Source organism: Lissotriton vulgaris, chromosome 7, assembly GCF_964263255.1.
Source record: "Lissotriton vulgaris chromosome 7, aLisVul1.2, whole genome shotgun sequence".
Lineage (NCBI taxonomy): Eukaryota > Metazoa > Chordata > Amphibia > Caudata > Salamandridae > Lissotriton > Lissotriton vulgaris.
In genome coordinates, this window is record NC_141695.1 from 1,151,556,930 (window position 1) to 1,151,577,960 (window position 21,031).

A 21,031-nucleotide genomic window follows, 5' to 3' on the forward strand; every position below is an offset into this window, starting at 1 on the left:
CACTCAGAAGAGCAGACTACCTAATGGTAGGGCAACCAGTGCCAACCCGAATTATGAGAAGTCTTCCAGACGCCCTGTGTGGGTTGTGGGGAAAACTACATGAAACCTCGTCAACTCAAAGTCACAGAAAGCCATTCATCCTCACAGCAACAGGGCCAGAGGGACCTGCTGAGAACCATGCACTATCTTGGAGAAATGCAGAGATGAGTGTATGCCCTTTAGGCAGTGCGGGGGTATACAAAAAATGTCAGCTCTGCACTGACCCAGGGCACCTGTTCTTGTTACGACACCCAATCCCAAAAAGTCAGTGCAGGCGCCCACCCACCAGCAGAACATAAGCATAGCAGGAAGGGGTCCCCCTTGTTGACATCAGCAGTGGCAGGACTGTCTATCTTTGTGATAATTCCTGAACAGAGCATAAGGACAGGGTGAAACATGTAAGGCTCACACTGCCAAGGATGGTCAGGGAACAGTTTCACAAGCCCCATACATCATAATATTTACCCTCCACCTGTCCCTGCAGCGTGTCTGCCAAAATGTCCATCAACAGTGGGAGATGTAAGCCAATTGTTGAACAATCTTTAAAGTACTGTCTTTCTCCAAATATGTCAGGCAGTCTCATCTTTGATTGATGTGTCTAGGTAAATGACACCGCTGAATGGGTTCTTACAACTTTTTTAAGTATGTGCTGTTAAAACATAGAGGCACTCATGTTTAGAAGCCCCAATCTACTATGTCTGTCAGCCCAGCTCTGCGCGATTTGCACAGTACCGTGTTACGTGCACTGTTGCACCATATTTACAAAGAGTTGCACATTGATGATGTCATTGGCCACAGTTATGCCAAGGTGTTGGCTAAGTTAATTGCTAAGAGTTGCGCCACTGTGCAAAAATGAAACAGCAGGGGTTTGAATGAAATCTGTGCTGAAGGCACTCCCCCCAGTATACATGTCTATCTACACGATGAAAACACCCAAAGGTAAAGCATTCTAAAAAAAAAACAAAAAAAACAGTAATTATATGTTACATTTGGGAATCTCAGGCAGTATTCCACTTGCCAATTATTTGCGCCTGGAATCATTTGCCAATAGGATTTCACAATAGACCAGATCAAGTCGTTTAATGCATCTGACTTTGCATGAAGTCTAAGGGGCGTTTGCTTTGTTCGCCCCTCCTCCCAGTTACACCCCCTTTGCATACATTGTCAAGGGCTTGCAGCTAGAGAATGTAAAGCTATTTGGCTTTATAGCAAACAAGACTATATTTTGCATAGGTAAGTTGATTATTGACTGGTATGTCGTTCGCACCACCTTGCACCATGTAGCACTGCTGTGCGCTGCAGGAGCTCCTGTGAAAACTCACAGTAAATCCTGGTCTGAGGTTTGGAAGGCTGATTCTGTACAGCTGTACGGATGTGCATTTGTTTGCCAGTGAAGTTTTCCAAAGTTGCTATTTTTCTCCTGCTTTGGGGTTATTAAGTTTCACAGTTTAGTTTGCCATCGCCCTGGAAGAGTTGTTTTTGCCCATTGTAAGATGTTTTTTTATCCAGGAGCCACCACCCATAAAAAGCCCCTACATACAGCTCCCAAACCCTAGATTTCTTTATCCAATCAATCTACCTTCCATTGTCACTTCTGGCCACAGGCAGACTACCTCCTCAACTCATCCCAATCCCATCCCCCATGAGACTGATTTTTCTCAAAGACTAAAGGAGAACTCCTAAAAACCCCATGGCATCAAGAGAACAGAGGTGCAACAGCTACAATGTCGTCCCTTCAACACATGGTCTACGAAAAACAATATTTGATCTGCGCTCAGAAAACAAACCAGACCTCACCTTCATTAGAGAAATTCATTTCAGTGCAGACTCCACACCAACACACTGTAGGAAGCTGGCTCTTTATATAGTGGACAAAATGAGGTACACTGTGTAAAGAGTCCTGGAAAACCCCAATGGGTTTACAGATGACCAGATTATAACTCAAATGCTCCTTCTTTGTGGTAGTGTGGGCGAGAAGTCAGGCTTATCAGAGGGCAGTGGTAAACATTTATTGCACACACAAAAGTAGTAAGTGAGACACACACTCAATAAAGAAAATCAACACCAATGTTTAAAAAATATCACAGATTTTTATGTAATTTAGAAACCAAGATTATCAAAATCAAGTACGTACTTTTCGAGCTATGAATTTTTACAGGTTTCAAAAGTTCACACAGTGCAATTGCTGCAGTGGTAATGTTATCCTAAGGGGGAAAACATATACTGCATTCGGGCAAATATCAGAGACTTACAGGATGCTTTTCCTGGACTTAAGGTGAGTATGGGGCAGGATCCAAGGCTACACCAACAGGTCACCTCGGGTGGCCAGGAGCAGAGGTGTGTTTCAGCGTTGGGTGCCCCATTCACTTCAACGAGAAACAGTGCAGTTGAAAAGAGGCTGCAAGCTGAGACTGGGGGGCCAGACCGGGTGTACCTACAGGGGGACTCAGTCTTTGAGCTGCTTGGGCACGTAGGGACACCTTTGGTCGACTTCTCCTCAGGCTGTGGGGCTCAGATGCAGTTTTGGGCTTTGGGTTTGTGCTGCAGGAGACACTTGCGTTTGAGGGGTCCTGCACTAAGAGGTTGCTACAGTGACTCGGAGTCCAGCCTAGGAAAACTCACGGGTGGACTCAGCCATAGAGGTTCTCAGGACCCCGTTGGCACCATCACTTCCCCCCAGCTGCAGGACGTGAGAGCTGAGGTGCTTTGAGGTGTTGGTTGCAGCGGTCGGAGGCTCACTCTTTGTCTTTGGTTCTGCAGAAACAGGCAATCAGGACAGCTAAGCACTCTCAGTGTGGGCCTCACTGTCCCTGAAGTTCCTCGACATGCAGGTCGGATTTCCTCAGCGTTGGTGTCCGGGCTGCACACAACAAGCCTTTGTTTCTGCAAGCAGTCTGGTACCCTGGGTATTGGTGCTGTGCAGCTCCAGTCAGTCCTGCCATACCCACACTTGGAGGGAGGAGGGATGTGCCCTTTGGCAACCTCTTACCGGGCAGCTCATGCTTTGGTGTTCCAGGTAAGCTGCAGGACAGTGAACCAGACCTTTGCTTCTTTGGTGCCTGCGGCTGCAGGAGAATAGCTCCTCTACTCCAAGGGAGTTCTCTGTAGAATTGCAAAGAATTGGCAGCCCTCTGGGTTTCTTGAAGTCTGCACAGCAGCAGGACGAGTGGGTTTCTCCATGAGGGTCGGTGCAGCTGGCAGGGTTAGCGCTAAGTCAGTCGTTGCTCCTCTGTTCTCGGGTCAGCAATCTTCTTTGTCCACTCCTTCTTTGTATCTGTTGAATCTGAAGTCATCAGGGGTGCCACCTAAATACTCTATTTAGGGGTGTTACAGGGTGTGTCAGGTAGTAGTCAATGGGCAACCTACCTTTCAGGGTGACTACAACCTCTATATAACACTTCCTGTGGGAAGTGTGCATACCCTTCACGCAGAGTACCTAATTGCACCAAAAACGAAGATGGAATTTTCCTAGTGGTGTTCCCTTCCGGTAGCCCTCCTTAGGAGTGGTACTAGCCTGAGTGTGAACTCACCTCCTAACTAGCTAATTTTCCCAACGATCCTGGTACCAAATGGGTCCTGGGCAGGGGGTGATATTTTCCCTGTCTGGGGGAAGCCAGGATAACATATCAAAACCGTTGGAGGCCATTCAAGCCTCCTGACTTGAAATGCGGATTACTTATCATCCTACTTAGAGGACGTAAAAAATGAATACTAATACTTAATCAAATATCACTCTTGGTGGACTTCACAAAGTGCATGAAGCAAAAGTACAAGTAAAAAGGGCACCTTGAAAAACCATACAATTTAAATCAAGGAACAGGAAGCTATCATAGCATGTGTAGCATTCAATTAAAACAATGTAATCTCAAGCCTCCTACAACACATGATCCCCACTAAATGCTGCTCAATTTATAGAACTCTTAAGTGTAAAGACGTGAGTATGCATTGCCGGGGTTCAAGCCTGTGGCCAGGACAGATCTCTGCAGCTGAGCATCTTACGACCTCTCTCATTCAGAGTAGTAAGGTCCAGGGCACAGCCCAGAAATGGGGAAGGATGATATTGCAAGAGCCGAAGATTGGGGCCAGTCCACAGTGTTGATGCAGGATAGGGAATGAGCAGGCATTGTTTCCAACCTCAGAGTGTGGGATCTCACCTCCAGGGGGTCAGAAATGCGTCTGTGGTGGCAGGCTGGACTGGACCAAACAGCCAATACACTAGATGTCCGTAGGTTTTCAGGGGGAAATATTAAATACATCACTGGAATCAGTGTGGGTTCATTAACGCCTTAACGGCAGCGGTTTTTCCTCCGCGGTTCAGGCGTTCTAAAGGGTGGGCGGGGCTGCGTCGGCCAGCGGCCGACGGCAGCACAGGGAGGTAGTGCTCTCGTCGGCCAACGGCCGATGGGAGCACGGAAGGGGTTAACACTAGGTGTTTGATACCAAACAACAAAGGTTTCAGTGAAGCCATTATGTAGCTGGGAAACTCGTTTTGACCAGTACCCGGTACATACCTTAAGATGGCTTTGTTGTTCACTTGTACAGTCAGCAATGGAGCTGGCCAGTACAGGGACATATCTGCCCATGCAGATACATACTCACATCTAATATAATGCACCCTGTCTTAGGGCTGTAAGGCCTGCTGTAGGGGGTGACTTACACATATTACATGCAGTGTTAGGGGACACGACACACAGGGAGTGTGTCATGTAGTGTTTTTACTTTTTAGAGCACCTTGTCACGCAGCTTAAAGTTGCAGTCTGCATGAGTTTGGTGCTGGGTCCCTTAGAGTGGCACAAGAGGGAAACAGCCATTACAATGAAACTTTCACAACGCACTACCATTACAATAAAACTTTTACAACGCAGGATCCATTACAACGCATGCCATTACAACGCATGCCATTATAACGCAGATGCTATTACAACGCATGCCATTACAACGTAAGTATGGGTAAGTATTTAATTTAATTTTAACCCCTACACTATCCAACACTTACCCTCTATTACACCCCCTGGAGTTAGAATAGTAATTTTAACCCCTACACTATCCAACACTTACCCTACTATTACACCCCCCTGGAGTTAGAATAGTAATTTTAACCCCTACACTATCCAACATTTACACGACTATTACATTCCCATTAATTAAAAAAAAAATACTTACCCATACTTACGTTGTAATGGCATGCGTTGTAATATCATCAGCGTTGTAATGGCATGCGTTGTAATGGCATGCGTTGTAAAGGATCCTGCGTTGTACAAGTTTCGTTGTAATGGTATGCGTTGTGAATGTATGCGTTGAAACGTCATACATTCGCACAAGATATACCGCAGCTCTCAGGAACTCTCTTTAGTGCCTATGGCCTAGGTAACAGGGGTACCACTTACTAGGGCCTTTTAGAGGTGCTAAAGGTTTGGCAAACTGGGGATCAATTGACCAGTTACTTTGTTTTGGGGCAAGAAAACTGGCACTGGGGACCTGGTTAGCGGGAACCCGGTGCTCTCCAGTCAAAGTTGCATCAAATACCAGGCAAAAAGTGGGGGGGGACTACTGCAACAAATCCACAGTTTCATACACACACCACAAAGCAATTCGGCCTGAATATGGCTCACCAATAAAAATCATGTTGGCAAAATTGGAGGAGACCTAGCAGCCATCCATAGGAAAGTTTTAAAAATAACACACAGAGGGGGAGGACCTTCGCGCGCATTCAAGATGGTCGCGTGAGCACAGGGCTCCCGAGACCCTCTCCGCCTCCCACATCTATCCTGCCACAAATCCTGATATAGACGACGGGTTCTTCTAGATGTCACTCTACTGGCACAGAATCTCTTTCCAAAAATCGATTTGGCTGCCGGGAACCGGACTTACTCCACCTCGAAACTTTGCGGCCTACATCGATGACCAGCCCGGGACTCGAGTCCCCGAGGTACCCAGGTGGCAATTGAACAACAACGGCCAGAGGGAATCGGCCACCGCCCCTGTGGTACTTTCGGTTTCGTTTTTGGCCTTTGTCTATTGAGACTTGCTGCCTGTTGCCACTGCTGGCCCGTGCTTTGCTATTAGCCGTACGCTTGTCTTCCACCCTCGTCCCGGAACTCTACAAGTCAGCTTTGCGGGGAGCCTTTCAAACCAGGTCCCAAAAGCCCCGTCGGGGCTCGTTGCTCAGTATGGCGGGCAAGCCGGAGAGCGAGAAGCGGGCCACCAAGGGCACGTACCGAGGGGGTACCACCCAATTCAATACCATAGACCGCTTCACTCGCCCAAAAGGATCCCCCGGCGGTGTGGGTAAAGTTCTGGACGAGACTGGGGATGGCTCTCCCGCGACTGAAGAACTGACATTGAGGGACGTCATGTGTGCCATTGCAAGTATGAAGACGTCTATGGGCCAGCAGTATGAGACACTGGCTTCGAAGATTGACACGGTGGCAATTGATATTAACTTAATCAGGACTGATCTTGCGAAGACCAACGAGCGAGTCAAGTCCCTGGACATTAAGACTGCCAGTCTCACTACCGATGTCTCCGATCTTCAGACCGAAGTTCGCAATCTTCGTTCATCTAACGACTTGTTTGCCCGTCGGCTGGAGGATTTCGAAAGCCGGGCCAGGCGCAACAATGTGCGTATCATCGGGGTTCCTGAGAAGCCCACTGAACTATCTACAGATCTCCTTGTGGAGGACCTCGTATTGAATCACTTGACGCCCAAGTGCCTCAGCAGCTTTTTCGCAGTGGAGCGTGCTCACAGAGTCCCCGGTGGGAAGCCTAAAACAGGTGCCGCTCCGCGGCCTATCATAGCCAGGATTTTCAATTTTCGGGACAGAGACGCTATTCTTCAAGCATCACGGACCAACGGTCCCACGAAATTCGAAAATGCAATGGGACTGAAGTATGCCATGCTTTTCCCGGCCCGACTGAGGATTGAGTATGAGGAACGTGCGCTCTTTTTTGACCGACTGGAGGTCGTCAGTGACTGGCTTGATACTTTGCCAACACATCGAGATCACTCAGAACAATCGAGGGGCGCTGAAGGTGGCTCGGAGGAACAGGAGGAGTGAGGCCTCACCGGCGTGCGTGCTCTATAGACTTACAGCAGTGGTTCGATGATGCTTTGTGTACATATATTGGTAATTACCCGGGGCGGGGGAATCGGGACTCTTCCTCCTCTAGGGGTTTCTTCTCTTTTTGTAGATTAGTTTTAATGGGGCGACAGGCACACTGCAAGTTGGGGTGGCTTTTTGGTCTAACCCAGGGGTGCAGGGTGGAGGGATGTGTTTTGGGGATTTCTCTGGGGGTGGTGGGGGGGAACTTGTTGTTTCTTTGTTTATTACAAGGCCACACATTGCTATATATTTCGTTTTTTGTGCCTGTTTCTTTGTGGGGGGGCATTGTCCTCATTTCTGGGATGGGGGGTAGGGGGCTGAGGGTGCTGAGTTGGAATGTCAACGGTCTGGGTGACAGGATAAAGCGGGGGATAGTTTTGCAGTATCTGAAACGTCTCTCCCCGGATATAGTGTTGTTGCAGGAGACACACCTGATAGGGAACACATGCCATGCATTGAATAGACGGGGCTATCGTCTAGTGGCGCACTCCGGATTCCCTACTGGGTCGAGGGGGGCGGGTGTTCTTGTCAGGAGCTCCCTCCCCCTGGAAATAGACGACACTGTACTAGATGATAAGGGTCGATATGCGGCTATCACGGGTAGGTGGGAAGGGAAGACGATCTCCATACTTTCTGTGTATGTCCCGCCAGCCTTGCAGTCCGTGACATTCTCTGATTTGGGAAGGGTGGTATTGGGTCTCCCCGAAGGTATGCTGGTTGTGGGTGGTGATTTTAACTCGGTTGTCTGTGGTAGGGAGGATCGTAGCCCCCCAGGGATCTCCTGAAATCGCAATCTTGGCTTGGTAACTTCCTGGACGCACTGGGTCTGGCGGATTGTTGGAGGCAACTGCACCCCAGACAGGCACAATATACCTTCTATTCAGGAGCTCATGGGAGTCTCTCGAGGCTTGACTATATCCTAGTACCGGCGGTGCAGATGGTCTCTGTAAGGGAAATTCGACACCTGGCCAGGGGAATCTCGGACCACTCCCCACTCTGGCTTACTATTGATATACAGTTGGGAGCTGTGGGTCGGGTGGCTCCGATTAACCCCTGGCACCTCTGTAATCCTAAAACTAGGGCCGGGGTGGTTAAATGCATGGACTACTATTTTGCCGCGAACGTGGGGTCGGTGTCCTCCTCCATCTCACTGTCGGAGGCCTATAAGACTGTGATCCGTGGTCAAACCTTGTCCTTGATTGGCAGCGCGAAGAAAAGCAATAATGAGGAGGTGGTACGTCTGGAGAATGAAATTGCTGCGTTGGAAGAAGAATTACAATCTGGGGTTACGCATGAGGGGTTGCATGCTCTAGCCCTTAAACAGTCTGATTATAGGGCTTTGGTGACTGATGCTGCCAAGGCAATGAGTCGTGAGCAACAGGGGCGTTTGTATGATGTAGGGGATAAAGCGGGAAAGTTGATTGCTTGGTTGGACAAAAGAGATAGATTGAACTGTGTGGTGCCTGTTGTTGAAAGTGTAGATGGGGTGCGGGTTGTGGACCCGGTTGAGATAGTTGGAGTCTTTGCCCAACACTTTCAGAAGGTTTACGCGCCGGTTTCAGACAGACCGGAGGAAGACTCACTTTTGCTACTTAGAGACATCGCACTGCCTAGTCTGTTGGAGTCGAACAAAGAGCTTATGGAGGCGGAATTTTCCAACGATGAAATAGCGCTCGCCATCCGCTCCATTCGCTCGGGGAAAGCAACGGGCCCAAATGGCATCCCGATCGAGCTGTATAAGTTGTGTCCCGACAAAATGGCGCCACACCTTCGTCAAATGTTTCTAGAATCGCGAGATGTCGGATCCCTTCCCCGGGATCAGAGACTGGCATCCATTGTTATCATTCATAAAGACGGGAAGCCCTGTGACCAATGTACATCGTATAGGCCGATATCGCTTCTAAACGCCGAGCCCAAGGTCTTGGCAAAACTTTTGGCAAATCGGCTGATAAAGGTGATCAGCGATTTGATACACCCAGATCAGTCTGGGTTCATTCCCCATCGAAATACCGCGCTCAACCTGCGTCGTCTTCATGGCGTACAGGCAAGGGCAGGGACGCTGCGTGAGCCGGCCATCTTGGTTTCTTTGGATGCCTCGATGGCATTCGACACGGTGGAATGGCCGTATTTGTGGGCGGCCCTTGCAAAATTTGGTTTTGGTCCCGGTTTCATCGGGTGGGTTAGACTCCTGTATGAGCAACCGCTGGCCCAGGTGGTGGTCAACGGTAGGGTCTCGGAATCTTTTGTTCTTGGAAGAGGCACGCGACAGGGGGGCCCTTTGTCTCCATTGCTCTTCGCGTTCGCACTTGAACCTCTTGCCGCATGGCGCAGATGGGAACCGTCGCTCAAGGGTATTAGGTGGTCCCCTGATTTTGAGGATCGTATATCGTTATATGCGGATGACATTTTGCTTTATCTTACTTTCCCCCGAAAGTCGTTAGGGGTATTGTTTGACGTATTAAGTTCATTCGGGAAGAATTCTGGATTGGTAATTAATTGGGCCAAGTCTTGTATTTATTCGCTTACTGGAGAGCTGCCCCCCTTGCCGCGCGTCTGCCCGATACCGATTTCACACGTCGGTTTCAACTATCTGGGGATTCATATATCATTGGACTCCACTGCACGATATGAGAGGAATTTGCTTCCTCCGCTCCTTCAGCTTAAATCGGACGTGACGGCGTGGTGTGGCCTGCCGCTATCCCCGGTGGGGAGGGCAGCTCTTTTTAAGATGATGTGTCTTCCCCGATTCCTGTACGCCATCCAAAACATGCTTGATCTTGTGCCTGCCAGTTATTTCCACGAGATTGAGAGCCTCCAGAGGAAGCTCGTGTGGGGCGGGCGACCTCGCATTGCATTGGCGAAGCTGACTTTGCCTTGGTATGATGGAGGCATAGCGTTGCCCGATATCAAACGATACTATTGGGCATCCCAACTAAGTGCAGTTAACCACGCAATGTACGGGCCCGTCCCGAATCCCGCATTCGAAATGGATAAGTGGCAATTACCGGGAGGTAACTACAATAGGGCGCTGTACTCCAGATCTGCTAGGAAGAATCTGACTGGGCCCACCGGGGTCGCGGTACGGGCGTGGAGTAGCACAACCGCTGCCACGGGGTGGTCGGACAGATTGACTAGAGCTACCCCACTTTACGCGGCAAAGAGACTGGGCAATCTCTGGATGACGAAAGGATTCGAAAAGTGGGATCTCATCGGTATTAGTAAGGTCGGAGATCTCTGGGTCAAGAACAGAATCAAAACTTTCGATGAACTCAAACTGGAATACGCATTAAGTGATAGAGAGCACTTTCGCTATATCCAGATCCACCATGCGCTTGGGTCGGTCTTTCCGGTTGGAACCGTTATTCCACGGTCCTCTCCTCTGGAAGACAGAGTGCTTGACGGACACGTCCCTGATAGCACTATTTCTCTCATCTACAAAAAACTTATTAATGATGGGTCGGAACTACTTGTACAGCTTCGGGGTGCATGGACCGGCGATGGACTGGAGTTGGACGATGAAGATTGGCAGGCTGCGATATCTTCCCCTAAGGAGGTCGCGATTCCGGCGCGTCTCCGGCTGGTGCACCTGAAGATTCTACACTGAGTATATGTCACGGGTCCACGCCTGATGCGTATGGGTTATTCTGTTGACGGGTTGTGTAGGCGTGGATGCGGTATGCTTGCTACCTTTCTTCATATTCTATGGGAGTGTCCAGCTGTTGTGGTATTTTGGAACCATGTGCATGCTGTTATGGAAGAGGTGACGGGTGTTTCGTTATTGCCGGAGGCCAGAACCCTGCTTGTTGAATGTCTGGGAGCCGAATGACAACAGTGTTGCTCAGACTCAATGGGCCACCCTTGGCAATATGATAGCAAAAAGGGACATAGCCCAACTGTGGGGATCTCAGAGAGCATCACTGGTCTCAACCTGGAAAGAAAACATGGACTGGTGCATGTTCAGGGAAAAAACGGTGTATGTTGCTCGGGGCAGGCCCAAGAAGTGGGGAAGGATATGGCACCAATGGAACTTGTATCGTGGAGAGATTTGCACCCCTCCTTTTGCAGAAGTCCCTGTCATTCCTCTGTCCCCGTGACCGTGCATTCCCTGAATTCTATATCCTATTGTTTATGATGTGCTTGCTTGCCCACTCTCGCCCCCCCCCCGAGATCTTACATCCTTTATCAAATATGTTCTTTCAGGTGGGATTGCTCCCCCTCCTCCCAGGGACAGTCACTTACCGTATAGTTTCATTGCCTCGATATTTCTTTTGTTTGTGTTTTTGTTTCTTATAAAATGTAAAATGTGAAACCTTTAATTTATCCTTCCTACCATCACAGGATTACTACATTGTTGTGCGCAATCGCTGCCGGGCCCACGGGTTGTCGGCTGATGGGCTGTGTACATTGCAACTTTGGTCTTTATTGCTAATGGCCGGCCACTGTGGTTGTAGGTCTGTAACTGTATTATTTTTATTGTAATAAAGGTTTTTAAAAAAAAAAATAACACACAGCAAAATGTTTGCCATGAGCGACCAGAAATCCTTGCTGGTAAATTGTCACCCCAGTCCAACCCTCACTTGTTCTGTCCTCTTAAACCCACAATCGCAAGCCTTCTGTGAAACAATGTCCATGTACGGGGTTCCACTATTGATAAGAAAGAAATTAATGTTAAGAGCACTACTAACAATCTAAAACATAACTCAAACACCACAAAGAGGGACAACACAAATCTTGTGTCACTTTGTACTTAAACTATTCTAAAAAGAATTCCCCAACCTTTACATTGCAGAGAACATCGGGATCACTTTCAGAACCATCACCTCCAAAATCTCCAAAGATATCCTATGCACAACCGTGCAAATGAGGTAGCTAGAAGCTTACTCAATACGTCCATGAAACTAGTCTCATACTTACCAGTTTTTAAAACCACCTACTTTAGACCACCTCTTTCCAGAAGAACTTTGGCCCAAACGAATTACAGGCCAACATCTAATCGCACAGTGCCAGCAACCTCGCCTGTTACAAATATGATTTGCAATTAATTCTGAAAATGGATTGTGCGTATGTCCCTCTACAAGGGAGGGTTTAACAAATGCTCCCATGCCTCAAGTGTGCCAGTGAAGAGTAACCACCTAAATCTCAAGTCCATGGCCTATGGACAATGGCAGAAAAACTACCTTTCCGCCATATTGCTCAGGGAACTTGAAGCCCCTCCAAATACATGAAGAGAGGTAAGAAACCTAGGGTAGACCATGCACTTAGACCTATTTTTGATACTATATGTAAATATGGTCATAAAGAGCACCATCCACTCAATGAGAACACCTTCTTCACAATGAAAACACAGTGACACATCTTCTTACACCTTGGATAACAGCAAAAACTACAATGTATGCTCCCACTCATAATCTCCAAGTTCTACTATGCCAACAACAGCCTCTACCTGGTCCCCACTGTTTTTATCATATACAGAATACAACAAATACTCTACTAGATGTCTGTAGACAACGAGCAATCTTTAAGGCATGCTCCATGGTCCACAGAGCCTCCCAAGGAAAAGGACCATATTCAATCAAAGCAAAGCACCTAAAATGAGGTACTGCACTTCCGGCATGTGCCATGGATCCTCATACTGCCTTTACATAAGAAATCTATAGGAGGAACTGATTTCTCAGTACAATCCATCAAGCTCTGGAACTCACTACTAAGATTTAAAGCACTCAAGAACATTCACTGTTTAGAAGAGAGATAGATAGATACATTTTTATTGTTTCAAGTTAATTAAAACCATCACAACATAAAACACCATTATTCTTGAAAAAATAAAAACAGTGCGAAAACATAATATAGCTTCTTCAATTCATACATTTAGCATACTATAACAGCCATGGTCTTCCGGACAATCGTACTAACACACAGTTAATGCAATTGAGACCATTATCCACTAAAGTGCAAGGTGCAGTGTCTTGTAATAAGATGGTGAAGGCACCCTTCAAGCCCAGGACAGAGAGGGGCTGGGTGCTGTGTTGGGGTCAAATGAAGGTCGGTTGGGATGACCCACAATGGGCCAGCAGGCAGATAAAAAATATTAATTAAAACATCTTCTGAAGCCCTGATCAGTTCAATGTTATCCTCAGAGGTGACAATCATGCAATTGGAAATGAGGTGGAGACAGTGACTGGACCTATACAGGACACGTTTTCTAGGCATCGGGGGCCCAAGGGAATCTTCAAATGACAGAGATTCTGTAGAAGACAGGTGGTCAATGAACAGATTCTTATTGGTAAAGTGCCTCATGCAATAAGAAGTGGCAGGCCTCATCCGGAGACTAAACTTCAATTTTACTGGACAGTCTTTTGAGGTGCGGGACAGGCAATCCGAAACAGTCCCGGGCAGATTGAACTAAGAATATGACAGATGCAATAAGATCTGGCTGGAGTCACTGCCGCCAGGCCAGAAACTGGAGTGAAAGTTTGATTTAAATGGGATAAAGTGCTGCTGCAATGTCATGCAGAAAAACCACTTTGGCCATTCTCTAAGAGTCTTTTTTTGAAGATAAAGAGCCGAAGATCAAAGACAGGTCCAACTAGAATGAGTCTGCATGGCAGACCTATTACGGCCTCACCTGCTTGCCGGAGATGTGGAGACTTCAAGGAAAGAAAGAAGGGTCTAAAAATGTCCCGACTTAACGGCTCACTGGCAGTAGATTCAGTAGCTTGAGCTTGAGTGCTTCTCTGAGGAATTAAACACGTTACTGATAGCTGCACATCCACACCACTCAGACACACGGCGGTTGCCATGTTGCATTGTGTTATGCAGAGTTTGCTGAACATCAGTTTCAGCCAATAGCATCTTAAATTCTTTAGGGCTAGACACACACATATCAGGTAGGTCAGACTTTTCTTCTTGTAATTGCATGAACGGCCGTTGTGTTCCACTGATCAGGTTAAACGGCCAACTTTGTGGCCATTTAGGGGAATTAAACCACACCTCAGCCTCAAGAGATCTTTTCTAAGGGCCAGTTTCATGGGGATGGGTAGATATTATACTTTCCCTTGTTCTTGATACAGAGTCTCACATACACTGGTGTGGGTGTTTTGAGAAAGCCCATGTTTGTCACTCATTGCATCTTAGCGGTTTTAACGAACAATGTTGCTGTAAGCTTTGGGGTTAAATTGTGCTTAAAGATGTTCAGAACGTCAAAAGCTTCCATTGCCTCCCTCAGGAAGGGTTCCCAGATGAGTTTTTTGTTTTGGATACCTCCCTTTATCAATGCTTTAAGGGATCTCGGAGGGGCAGCCATCCTCTTCATATAGTATCCCAAAAACCGTGCCGTCAACATATTAGATGGTTTATAAAGACAACATTTCAGCCGTATCTGTGAAGACGGTACAGCGTCCAGATTAAATAGACCTCTATAACATCATGTTTGAGCTTTGCCCAGCCTGGAAGTGATGTGATCTTTAAAGATCAATGAGCCAAATGTGAGCATAGGCGTACATTTATTTACAGATACCCATTAGATCAGGACACTCACCTTAGAAGTCAGTTTTTTAGAGCTCATGGTCATTGACAAGGCAGATTCCTTTAGACCAGACAGATGTGTGACATGGGAACCACACTGGTTAAAGTAGATGCCCATGTATTTGAGGCTTGTTACTTGTTCTAGAACCACATTGTTAATTGATAAATTGAATTTGGCAGCACGTCTGTTTCTGACTCCAAAAGTCATGATGCTGGTTTTGGCATGATTGACTTCTAGTTTGTTTTCCACACAACAGAGATTAAAGGCCAACAGAGATCACTGCAGCCCTACAGCTGTGTGGTCGAATAGTAAAGTATCAGCAGCTCACTGGAAGCAATGTATGTGGGAGCTGGCAAATTTAGGAGGAAAAGCACATGCAGACATCAGAGCTTTGTTTATGTCTGCCAAATAAAGATTGCACAATATGGACGTAATTTTTACCTTTACCCAGGTTCCAGTGTATAGGCTTCTGATAGCTCTTAGTAGATTGTCCGAGATGCCCCAATTAGACAGCTTCAGCCAAATCAGAAGTGGTTTTGAAATAAATGGAGGCAACATAAAGCGGGGGGACTTTTGATGTTAGCAGCTCTAATCAAAGAAGAGAAGACGATCAGATTATCTTCAGTGCCGTGCCCATGCTTAAAGCCCGATTGAATGATGGGTATTCAGGCCATTCCTCTAACTCAGGAATGAAGATTTTTGCAAAGCATTTGCCATCCACATCAAGTAGGGCGATGAGCCAGAAGTTTGATGGATTATTGCATGCACCTTTTTTGTGGATTGGAGTGAGTATGTCACCTCTCCAGCTCTGCAGCACTACATTCCCTCACAAGCTGATTTTAAAGAGCGAGCTAAGCAGAGATGCCCAATCTCCTGGGGAGGTTTGAATATTCTCGTAGGCAAGCCATATGGGCCCGGTGTTCCAGCTGCTCAGAATGAGGCCAAAACACGTTTAATCGAGTCTTGATAGGAAAATAATTCACCCCAGTGCAGCAGAGTTTTATTGCAACGGTGGACTATTTCTTCCGATGAAGCATCCAGACCACAAGCTTCTTTGACAGTGTTGTACAGGTTTAAAATATAGTTCGACCACTTGGCGGCCGAGGTGGCAGGCGAGATTTTCCGAATATTTTGGCTCGATCTTTTCTTGATCAGGCTCCAAAATTTTGCGGGATTTTTAGTTTTCAAGGCTTCATGAAGTTCAATCCATGCCAATTCCTCGTTGAACCGAGAGATTTCCCAGGCTTCGAATCTATAGGCCTTCCTAGCCTACTGGATTTCAGCCGCTTGTTCTGCTTTTACGTGCTAACCTCTGAAGTTTGTTTAATTCTCACTTAAGAGCTCTCAGCACCAGGTTACAAGGTCCCATATGGGTCTGTGTACTTCCTGCCTTTTGGACCTTGCTAAGGAATCTGTCAGTTAGCTTTTTAAGTGGATTTAGACAGTTTGCCAATGAAAGTAAAGCATTCCTGGCCTCTTGTTGCAGACATTCTCTCAGCTCCACCAAGGCAGGAGGTGAGGGAGTTGTTCGCCATGTTATTCTTAGCAGCCCGAAGGGCACTCTTGCTTACCAATTAGTTGCAGTTGTGTCAATCTGGGTGTATCCCTGTGGAGAGTACAGGTTAGCCTTGCACGTTCGCACTTCAGTGTATGGAGAATTTTATAGTTACTTGCCCACGTGAAGTGCTGGGTAGAGATCCAGATATAATCCATTAGAGAGGCACAGGAGCTCATTGTGTATGTGCAAGAGGTTGGTTGGTCCTGAGACCCGCTTCCATTTAGTGTTTTAAAGTTCAAGGCATTCAAAGAGGAAGCACATTTCTGCCCAGCCATGTCCTTCCTTGAGGGTCCCTGAACGATCTCCGGGATGGCCCATTTATTATCCACTACCTGGTGACAAGGAGGCGGTTCTGGAGTTTCTTTTTTTAATTTTATTATTTTTTATTAGATACCTGGTGCAATTCATTCTCCATATAATACAATAATAAAACAATAATCTCTGAATAATAATACAATACAAAATTCATTTTACAAGATGGAAAAATATGAAAACATTGGTTCGGGGATTGCTACAAAAGATTTAAAATTTACAAGGGGGGCTATGTACATACTTTCCTCACAAAGTCATAATCAAAGAGCAGAGCACATAAAACAAATAGATAGAGCAAAATATCACAGCCTTGCTCTATAAACAAGAATCCCTCCATTTTTTAAGCGGGCCCAGAGGTTCTGCCCTAATTCTCTCATTCTCCTCCCTCTCCCCAAATACAGGGCTGACTCAATATTATGAATCCCTAACAACCTAGAGAGCAACATTTGGAAGGAGGGGCAGTGGTATCCTTCCAACCTGCAGCCAGAATGATCCGGAGTACCGCCACACACATAAAAACAAACGCTTCCTCTTCCTTATTCAAACTTAGGTTACCATCATACCCTAAAATCATTAGGGTAGGGGATAGGTTGATCTTCCTACCTAGCAGCCCCTACCAAAATTTCTGAATATTTATAAAAACCTCGGATAGCTTATTGCAGTGATAAAACATATGGACGAGATTAGCAGGTCCCATAAGACATCTTGGACATCTATTGTCTTCCCTCTAGCCCCATCCATATAGCTTAGCTGGCATAAAATATAAATTAAACACAGTCTTATAGTGTTGGGCTCTCAAATTCATAGAGCGAAATAGCTTCCCAGCCAGTTGCAATGCCTTATCTAAGTCTGCATCCGGATCCTCTAATTTCAACTTCCCCGCTGCTTCAACTTTATCCAAATAATTTTGAAGTGTTGAGATTAATACTTTATAAATCAAATTAATTGTACTACCCCCACCCATTACATACTCAAACACATTAATTTTACCCCCTGGAGTAATACACGGCCTGGTACTTAATAATGTTTGGTGTATTTGTAGGTATTTAAAACCTTGATTAACTGGTATTCCGTATTCCCGCTGAATCTCATTAAAAGTCATCAGAGTACTTCCATCAAATAGATCCCCCACTCTCCTAATTCCTTGACACTCCCATGATCTCCATAGCCTATCAGTGCTAAAATGAGGAAACAAACTAGAATCCCAGAGTGGGGTATATTAGTTAAATTTTGGGATTGCCAAATATTTCTGAATGAACTTCCAGACCTTCCAGGCACTGTCCAAGACTTTATATCGCTTTTTATTATAATAACATCTGTCCGTCTTACGTAGTAGTACTCCAAAAGCTTCCTTACCTAAAAGCAATTTAAAGGTGGACGGGGATATCTATTCCCTAAAGAAGACTCAGCCACATTTGAAGCAGAGTCTGACAATATTGCCATCTGACGAAAGAGACAGGCCATGAGATAAAATCTAATGTTAGGAGCTGCCAACCCCCCCTTATCCAGCAGAAGTGAGAGATATTTCAAAGACCTTCTAGTTTTCCCATATTGCCAGATGAAATTCGCAAAGACTGCCTCAATAGATTTCAGCACATCCTCTCCCACCACCAGCGGGATAGAACGAAAAAGGTATAGTATTTTGGGGAACATGGTCATCTTAAGAACGTTAATTCTGCCTATTATAGACAAATGTATACAGTCTATTCTTTTTAACTCTGCCGCGATTGCCTTATCCAGAGGCGAAAAGTTATCTTTAATGATTGTATCAATAGTAGAGCGAATACTACCCACCAGATATACTGCTGAATCCAAATATCTACCATCCCGCTTAAAAATATTATTTGAGCAAATTATCTGGGTCTTTTATTCACTGAGATGATACCCTGAGTACTGGCAAATTCCGTAGTAATTCCTATAAGGGCAGCCATTGCTGACTCCAAATCGTCTGCGTAAGCCATCAGTTTAGTCTCCAACCCGTTACACACCACTGGCTTGATACTTTAACAACCTAAAATCCTTCTGACCAAAGGGTCAATGTACAGGGCAAATAAAATTGGCGAACAGGGGCACCCCTGTCGAGTCCCCCGAGAAATGGCAATCTCCTCTGATCTACCACCCATTAATTGAATTCTTGCTATTGGATCCACATACATGGCTTTTATAGCCCTCTTTATATTAGGGCCAAAGCCCCTCCGTTCCAATAGCCCCCACAAATACTTCCACGTGACGCGATCAAAGGCCTTCGTTGCGTCCAAAAGGATCATGGCGATCCGTCCACCCGTGACAGCCTGCACATCAAATAGCGTGATAGCCCGCCTGATGTGATCCGTTGTACCACGACCCAGTATAAACCTGTGCTGCCACGGGGAGACCAGACCGCCGATGACCCTTCCTAACCTCTTAGCCAAGACCTTTGCATAGATTTTAGTGTCCGTATTTATGAGGGATATTGGATGATATGAACCCGGATCTTCCTTGATCTTACCCTTTTTATGGAAAACAACAATATTCGTTTCCTTTCAAGAATCTGGAACTTTCCCAGAGCACATTACACCACTAAATAGATCTGGTAAAAAAGGAGCTAGCCTATCCTGCAAACATTTATATACCTCTATAGGAATGCTATCAGGTCCAGTGGCCTTCCCTGCCGCCAATTCCTGCAAGGCTTCTTCCACTTTACTTAGAGTCAAATCACTGTTGAGTGCTAATTTATACTGCTCCGGCAAATTATGGCCAATATCATCAAACCCCACCCTCGTAAAACCTGCCCTATCCTCCTCCTTATACAGTTGTTGATAGAAATTCTTAAACACCTTGCGAATATCCGTTGGATCCACAAATTCTTGATCCCCCCCATAAATTTTAGATATTATATTACTGCTATATCCCTGCCTGATTTTCAATGCCAAGAGCTTCCATGCCTGATACCCGTCTCATACATCCTGCCCCTGTGCGTCTGATAATCATCAGCACTTTTCTGCACTATCCATTTATTTAATTCAGCCTTAATAGTCAAAAATATTTGGTGGCTCTCATCGGCCTCCTTCCCCCTTATGATGTCCCTCAAGTGCTGCTCCTCTGCCTCCACTAGCTGCCGCACCAATTTCTCATGCTCTTCCCGAGCTTCTTTCCTCTGTCTGACAGAGAAGCTAAGCGTCTCTCCCCTTAATGCCGCCTTGAAAGAGCCCCAAACACAATTGCGGGAAGCACTAAACCTATTTGCATCAAAAAAGTTGACAGCCCATTTCTTTAAATGATCAACAAACTTAGGGTTCACCAACAATCCCCTCTCAAATGTCCATCTGGAGGTAGCCTTAGAAGCTTTATCCGACTCATATGATAGAACTAACGGGTTCTGGAGTTTCAAGAAGGAATATATATTGAAGTCGCCTGCCATTTCTGCAAGATGTTGTTGTCTTAGAACTTTAATTAATGTAAAAGTTTCTCCAAAAGCTATTTTACTTTTTCATCTGTTTACGATTTATATAGAGGGTTCCAATAATAAGTGCTGGCGTCTTTCTTCCGTGTCTTGAGGATGTTTCTGTTATCATCACACAAATGAAGGGCCCGTGCCACTAGAGAGGACTCTCACTTCTGGCTCCAGGGTTTTCAGGACCAGAATTGATCCTTCTCCTGATAGATTTACCCTTTGGTGGACGGTTCAGCCGAAGAAAAAAAAATCTTTGTGATCCTGCCAAGCCGTGGATGTCAACTGCCAAGTTTCCTGTAGGCAAGTTATATCCTTTTTGCAGATTTCTTCAATCACGTTGTTGTGATTCAGGAGGGAATTAAAACAACATTTGCAGATGCGATTACATTTTTGTATATTGTTAGCATGGAGATTAGTGGTGCTTGGCATCACTCTTAGCTTGGATATACTTCAGCGAGAACTCCCCGTCAGCCATTAGACTCTTTTGTTAGCTGCTTGTTCGACTGAAAATCTGATCGGTGCAACTGAAGATCAGGGACTTTGAGAGCCCTTAGAACCTCAGAGCACAGAGTCTCGCTGGTAATGGAGCTAATTTATTCCAGCAGCCAAGGGTATTTTGGTTTAGACAGTTTACTTATAATGATTCCCCATTCTGCCAAAATCTTAGAGAGGGACTACTCCCACCGGACTATCTCCTTGTCTCTGAATCATACTTTTGGGGCCTCATTTAAACTGTCTTTATTGCCAGGGATGAGCAAAGTGTAGGTCAGATCTTTAGATTCTAGAGACCCCAACTTAGGTAGGGCTGACAGCAATTTAAGTAGATTACTCTCATTCAGAATGTCTTCCTTGCCACAAGAGATATATTCCGGAAGGAATATGAGAATCTCCTCCAAACTCTCAGCATCCTGATTGGTCAACTTCTAACTTAGGAAAGTATTTTGGGTGGTCTACTGAAGAGATTTCAGACCTGGGATTCAATCCCACAGAATTTGTAGAAGCGGCAGCAATTGTTGCATACAAAGGTACATGCATGTACGCAGTGGGATTCCAGAGTGATA